Here is a 7,786-nt window from a genome sequence, read left to right as displayed (position 1 = left end):
ACACACACACACACACACACACACACACACACACACACACACACACACACCCTTCCTCAAGCTTAGGGAAAATTAAAGATGGGAAAAAGGCTCCATAGGTAGAAAATAAACTTAATTTTTGCACAGAGGAAGCTGAAGGTGAAAGTCTGTTCCTCTGAGCATGTCTCTGTGAGTTACTCTTTGATGTGCAGATAAGGCAGCATTCCTTCCCTGGAGGCGTCAGATGACGGAAAGGCAGGCAGGTGTAGAAATCTTTCTTGTTGTTCATTAATGAAGTCTAAATCCAAAATTAGCTAAAATTTGGCATTTTTCATGTTTCAGGGATATATTTGGTAGCCATGTTGGGAGAGAAATTATCTTTTTTTGCAAGCTTTCAATGGGGATTTTTTACCATTTTCCTCTGTGCAAAAATGTAGTTTATTTTCTACCCATGGGGACTTTTTACCATCTTTAATTTTCCCTGAGCCTGAGGAAAGGTGTGTGTGATCCCGAAAACTTGCAGAAAAAGATAATGTTTTTGTGATTTTTTTTTTTAGTTGGTCTAATAAAAGTTATACCTGAACCGAGCATTTTCAAGTTTTATATTTCTCTCTTGGACCACCATGGCTACCAAAAACATGCCCAGTGGATATTTTGAATTAATTATATGCCAACCCCTGAAGACTTAACATATGTTTAGATTTATGCTCTGAGTATAAAATCCTATTAAATTCAGTGAGAGTTGGTCACTAGGGCTGTATGAAATTTTGCTGGCTGTGTTGTTTCGATGATGTTTTGACTTGTTTTGAGCTCAAAATAGCAAAATCAAAATGAAATGAAAGGCTTCAAAACAGCCTTGAAACAAAATGAGGGCAGTCAAAATGATTCAAATGATTTTAAACATTTCAAGTTTTGAAGCTGGGCTTGCTTGCAGCTAAAGAGAAACTAAGGTGAGGGAGCGGGAAGAGTGGGGAAGGACTGCTTTCATATTGACTGTGTAGCTGGCCAGTGACTGTGATTCTTCCCTGAGGTGCCTTCCAATCCCAGTGCTCTGGGGGAGGGATGGAAAAACAGCATAAAAAGCATTGTTTGAACTGAGCTTTCTTTGTGCTTTCACACTTACAAGTGACACAAGTTTTGCTCTGAACAGTTTGAGAGGCAGTTTCCCAGAAAACCCTACAGCTATCTCCTTGAAACTTGACAGGCTTCGTGGCCCTAGAAGGCAATACCATCCCTGCAAGTGTCCTTCAAATCAGGAAAGAAATGACAAAGTTATAGGCAGTTTCATGCTTCTCCATTATAGCCTATGGGCAAAATGGCAAAACAGCGTGGAAACAGTGAAGCAGTTTCGACGAGACGAAACAGAACGGTGGTTTTGAAATGAAATGAAACACTGTCATTGTGAAATGGAAGTTGAAATGAAATGGTGTTGTTTTGCACAGCCCTATTGGCCACTAACTTCAGTCAGGCCAAGATCTCACGCAATGAATAGTTCCATTGAAATGGGTGGGGCTGCTGTCAATATATGAAATTAAGCATATGCAAATGTTTGCAGGTTTAAACCCAAATATTTATCTATCTTTCTGAAGCTTTAAATCAAACAAAGCATCTATAAAACCTTTATCCATAACTAAAATCTGTTCCATTCTGAGGACAAACATGGGAACTCCCCAAAGGCACACATCACTGTTAAACAAACACAACTCTTAGGACATTGAAAAAGCTAAATGTCTTGTTCATGACAACACATCTTTCTGACTGGTGCTTACTGATAATACTGCATTTGCTAGTGCAGAATGGTTGCCTAAAAAAACACATGTGGAAAGAGCTTGTGATTGTGGAATGAGAAATGGGAATTACTGAACTCTTCACTAAGTTCCTGAATTGACTGTGATCCCATTGTTTGGTCTTCCCGGTTTGATCCTTGTAAGCAGTTTTATGAATGAAACTGTGTGCGCACAAAAAGTAAGTCTAGTTGCAGAATCAGTCTGGCATGGTCAACTGATCCAGGAGAAGTGGTTCAGCAAGCTTCCATGCTAGAAGTCTGGGAGAAGGGTGAACTTGAATGGAATTTGATCTGCTATTGCAATTAGTTGGGGTTGGCATAATAACCTTAATGATTTTGGGCATATGTACAGTTCCTTTTTCAAAACAAACTGCTTCAAAATACTTTTCTTTACCTTATTAGGAGCTAAAGTCTCTGGCACATTTCTTATTTAAAATCAATATAGTTTTGAGTTTGATGCATAATATAGGAAGTACTTCTTTTAGGATTACATCAAAAATGACTAGACACATAGAGAGCGAACACATGCACTGTGTAGATTGATTAAACGAGGGAAATAGCATCCTGAAAATGCTTTTTTTTCTTGTTTGATAACATTATTTATCAGCCTTCAGTCAATATCTCTCTCTTTCTTCATACAATTTCCCGTTGCTTTTGCAATCTGAATTTCACAAATATGACTTTTTCATAATAGCATTTATTTTAAAATGTAATGTGTTCCTCCACCAGCAGCATACACCACACTTTGTTTTATACCACCTGCTAGCTAAATGCTAGTTTTTTGTTTCTTCTGGAAAGAGGCAAATCTTAGGTTCTATATAAATGCTCTAGATACCTACCCAGTGTTCTCCCATTCAAACAGAGCCATGCTTGGAGGGTCTGAGCCTGCATCATTCAGCCTTGAAAGAGAGGAGGATCAATTCCTAATTATCTGTATGAGACATGCTATCTTTGCCATGTTCAGACTGTCCAAAGACTTTTCTTCACAGTTTATGTCTCTTCACTGTGTCTAAAATTTATAATGACCAAGTTGATCTGTTGAAAATATGCATGTTGCCTTTCTTTGTTACACATTATTGTCTGTTGATTGGATTTAAATTATGTTAGAGTGGGACTATATTTCATTCTGGGTACAGAGTGCTTATCATAATGGAGCCTCCAGGCACTACTGTAATACAAGTAATAAGTTAATAAAAATAGATGTTGGAAAGAATATCTGGGGAAGAAAGGACATGAAACTGTGAGCAGCATTGGACTGCGTGGCTTCAGAGCAACAGTTTTTGAGGTAGTGGGGAGACATACTGTCCATCCCTGTACAATTCAGTCAGCCCCAATAGTGAGTTGTAGAGTTTAACAATGTGAGTTTATTTGGGTATGAATAGGATTCATTCTAAGGCACTGAGAGGCTAAGGCCCTGGCAGACGTTATACTTATATGTGATTAACCAGTTAATCACATCTTCAGTAGTAACTTGGCAGCAAATTAATGTAATTAATGGTGTGATAAGAGACAAATTAGCCACAGAATGATTACACAATATATGCACCGTAATTTTGTGGCTGGTTCCCATCATGCCTTAAATTAACATGTGGTCAGTGTATTTCTGGGCTGGGAGCATGGAGCAGCTAACTGGTGCTCCTAGCTGCAGGTGCACTGGCTGCCCACCTGGCTTGCTGATTGCCAGTGTAGGGGGAGCCTGGGATCATGATTCCAGGGTCCCTCTGAACAGGCAGTAGGTTATGGTAGAATCTAATCCCTGAACCCACAATTGCACCTCATGCTATTCACTTGTGGCATGACAGGAGGCGTGATTGCTAGGATTTGATCCTATCATACCTCTAACTGAATAGATGTTAGCAGCCTAAGGGCATAGCTAAACATATACCCTTAACCTGGGTTAGCCCACCTCAATGAGCTAAGCTACTTTAGCCTATAGTAGAGCTTGGGGTTGAACTTGGGCTTCTATCCAGAGTTTAAAAACCCATGGTACTGCATCTTCACTGCTGTTATAACTCAGTTAGGTAACTCATGATGATTTTTGGTGATGTAGAGAGCCTGAGTTGTAGTGAAACTTGATATAACAAGCAGTATTTCTGCATTTTCCATCATTAGTTTATGAAAGATCGGACTTAGCGACTTTACCTCTGTTAAAGGCTTCTGGGACAGGTGGGGATTTCATACATGTATCTATACTCAATCTATACTTCTTCCTATGTTGCCACGTAACCGTCTATACTTGATTGTGGCAGAGGATGGACATGCCATTACATGTCTTGCCTAATTTATTGTGACTAGGTAAATAACAAACTAGATACACACAACCAGGGAAAAATTATAGGTAGCCATATGTAACCATATTTTTGTGATTAAATGTAACTATCTTAAAATAACATATTACCAGAAATTTACATTGTTTTTATGATTTAACAATTTACAAGGATATAAAAGGTAGAATTTCTGTTATGTAGGAAAAATTGCCAGTAATGTAATTTCAGTTTCATGGGAAAATAATCTTGTGTTTAAGCCTGTTTTCTCTGCCTTGAAATTTACAAGAAGCACTTTATCTCTATGACTGATTTTAGCAGGAATTATGTATGAAAGATGGACTCTAGCAAATGATTTGTCTGTGGAGTATCCTTTGTTTAGATATAGAGCTGTTTTAAAAAGACAATGTATGAAATTTTGCAGAACAAATAAATGTTTTATCAAACTTATCCTGTTCAAATAGCTCTTAGTAAATAATTTTTTCATGTAGTATTCAGCTTCTTTATGTTACTGAAACTGATCTGTGTTGAAAAGAAGCCTTTGCTTAATCAGTCTGTTGATTAGAATGGCACATGATATATTAAATTTACCAGGCCCCAGTTAACATGCTGAAAAGATGTAAAATAGTGTATCTAATTTATTTTGTGTTATGATTCTTTGACTTATCTGATCCAGCTCACACCTGCAGCCCAGATCCATCCTCTGCATCCAGTTTCTGCATTGTCCAGTTAAGCACCAGGTCCCAGCATTGTAAAGTCCTCCAGAGTGGGAGGATGTTCTTTCCATGGGAATCTGCTGGCCTCAACTACAAGAGGGTCTATTGCTGTTGCCCCAAAGTGGGCAATGTTTGTCAGGAGTGGATATGATGAGGGCAAGCTAAGCATGTTCTGATTCAGCACAGCTCCTATGCACAACTTATTCATGTCACAGCCCTGCTTGGAAACTCCCAAGACTGATGTTTGTGCCCCCCGATGCTAGATGAATCTGAGCAGACTGAAGTGTTGTCTCTTTCCTTGGCATCTCATTACATTTTGGGGGCACAGACTGTCTGTGTGTAATCCCTTTACAGAAATGTATGTTTAAGTCTAGCTGCCCAGGGCCACCATTTTGGTGCTTGTGGTTAAGTTCATGACCCAACAAGGTCCAGCCCCTCTAGGATGGAAAGGGATAGTAACAGTGTTGTTACTCATCACCTTGGGGTAGAAGGTGAAGAAGAGAATTGTCTCTGACTGAAATTAGAGAGAAACAAAATAAAATTGTTGTACTTGGATTCTGGCCAGAAATTGGTACTAAGTTCCCAGTCCTTCCTTTCTTACAAGTTCAGTGTATGTGGGTTATACAGAAATAAAGGCTTCACGTCAGCAGTTACTGCTGGGACAAGAAATTGGAAAATGACTTGAGCTGACCTCAGATACAGCTTCCTTATCCATCTTGGCTGTTTTCAGATTCTGCACTGTAGTCTAACTGGACCAAGCACAGCAAGTCCTTAGTCATGCTAATCAAAAAATACTGTTTTTTTTCCTTTTACAGGCTTTCTAGTTGTGGCAGATGGATTTTAAATTTAAGAGAGTATGGAAAAGTTCAGCACTTTAATCAGTAAGACAAGTGCCTGTGATCAAGAAAGTTTGAGCCTTGACCAGGATCTACAATGACCAAATTTCAGCCGTGACAAACCTGTTACAAACCATTAACAAACCTGTTTGGCCTAACATTAGTTATCAGTCAAATATCATGTGTTTCTATAGGCAGACATGTTCTTTGGGTAAATCTGATATCTTTTATTCTGTTTCTATAAACACTTGCTCTGTTTCTATAAACACTTGCTCAATGGTGCAATAATTCAGTGGTTTATCATGCACCTATTCATTTAAACTCTTCCTGGACTTGTTAATGTTTACGGAACACTTTACTTTCAACTGGCTCAAATTTATTTTCTGGTATCCCCAAAAGATAAAACTTGAGAGAAATTTCATTTGGTTCTAAAGATTTATTTTTGTTTAGTTAGAACTTCTGCTCTCTTGACCTTCAAATGAGCCATGACAATGAAATACTTACCTTGATGGTCATGTTTTTCCATTGTGAATAATGTAGAAAAAATTTAGTATGTTAGTTAATTATCCTCTTCAGTGTCAAGTATCTCTCACCCCCTTTCCCATCCAGAATTGACTTTATTTCATGACCATGAAAGGTGGAAAAGGTGAAACTAGTTTAGTATAAATACTAGATATTTATGTTAGTCACCCCAATACGAGATAAAATGGACAGTTTGAATATAGTATATCTCTCTATTATAATGCAAACATTTATTGTCAATACATTTACAGAGGGTACTGAAATGAGTAACCACAAGTCCTCATAGCAACTGCTGTTTTAAGTCTGCTTCATTCACTGGTTTCAATTGCTTGTAAGTTTGTCAGGCTTTTAACTATTCAGGGGGAAATCTTGTCTCTGCCTCAAGTTGAATAATTTTGAAAGTTCTAGTGAAAAGACCTCTAGGGCTAGGGACAGAAGTTACACATAAACCAGTTTAAGTGATACGAAACTGGTTTAAACCTGTAACAGAACAGATGTTCAGTGCACATAAACCAGTTTTAAAATGGTTGCAATTGGTTTAAGATAAACCTGGTTCAATGTAGTATCAGACTTAACTGATTGAGGTTAAATCGGTTTATGGAACTTCTGACCCAGATCCCTTCCTAGTTTAAGTTAAATCAGAGTCCCTCAGCATCCCAGAATGCTTTTCATCCCTGGGTTGGGCTGTGCTGTCTGCTCTAGAGAGCAGGGCTGTTCCCACCCCTGTGCATTTTAGCAAGAGATGGGGTGGTAGTGTGGCCAGACGCTGGCCATCATGGCTCCCTGAGGCAAAGCGGGCAGGGAGGGGGTTTATCCATCAGGGGATCCCAGCCAGGGTCTTCCTGGCGAAGGGTGAGCAGCAGAGGCAGTGGCTGGGGTTGGAAGACCCCAGCTGTGGTCCCCCAGTGCGAGAGGGGACAGAGGGGGAAATAAACCCCTCCCTGCCACTTTCACCTTAGGGCACCATGCCAGCTGGTGTCTGGCCATGCCTCCACCCCAGAGCAGGGAGGGATCCTGACAGGGGCTGCTGTGTCCTGGCCAGGCAGACCCTGATTGGGGTTTTGGGGGGAGAGGGGAGGGAAAGGAGAATAAAGCGCCTCCCTCCCTACCCCCTTTGCCTTAGAGGGCCATGCCAGGCTGGCATCAGGATAGGGGCCAGGATCTGGTTCCACTCTTTCACCTTCCTCCACCAAATCCTGGCAAGGGCTGCTTCCCCCTTTCCCCTCCAGGCACATCACAGCTGGGGTTCCTGCAGGCCAGGGTTGAGGTTTAAAGTGCTCCCCAATCATACTCAGGTCTACAGGGGGCTGGCTGCCCCCCTTCCCTCAGCTCAGCTTCCCCTGGCCCAACTATGGAGGAAGGAAAGGGAGGGCTCACTCTAGCTTCTGGCTTAGGCCACTGCAGGCACGTGGCTGCATTTCCAGAATCAAAAGTGAATGTCTATTCACTTGCTTCTCAGTTCAGTCTACACTGTTTAGACTAACCTGCAAAGATTGAATCAATTTAGACTTGGACTTTTTGAATGTCTGTACTTAGCCTAGTTGGTGATGGTTGTTGTTTGTTCTTTTTTAGAGAGAGCAGGGACAAATAGGTAGTTTTCCCAATGGTAATGATTTTTATCAAAAGAGCTGTAGCACTTTATAGAAACAGATAAGAATAGATCTTACTCTGATTACGTTAGTT

At 40.3% G+C, this 7,786-nt stretch overlaps 1 long non-coding RNA gene across 1 annotated transcript; it reads left to right on the top strand.

The window, feature by feature from the left end:
* The first annotated feature begins 1,416 nt into the window (after window positions 1-1,416).
* On the top strand, window positions 1,417-5,398 carry LOC109297870. Its single transcript, XR_002097449.1, has 2 exons — window positions 1,417-4,396; window positions 4,706-5,398. It is a non-coding gene; the product is annotated as an uncharacterized LOC109297870 (long non-coding RNA).
* Window positions 5,399-7,786: the final 2,388 nt, after the last annotated feature.

Source organism: Gavialis gangeticus, unplaced genomic scaffold (assembly GCF_001723915.1).
Source record: "Gavialis gangeticus isolate Ggan-Ray unplaced genomic scaffold, GavGan_comp1, whole genome shotgun sequence".
NCBI classification, from domain to species: Eukaryota; Metazoa; Chordata; order Crocodylia; family Gavialidae; genus Gavialis; species Gavialis gangeticus.
The sequence above is the reverse complement of the archived record's forward strand: the minus strand, read 5'-3'. Positions and strand labels throughout refer to the sequence as shown.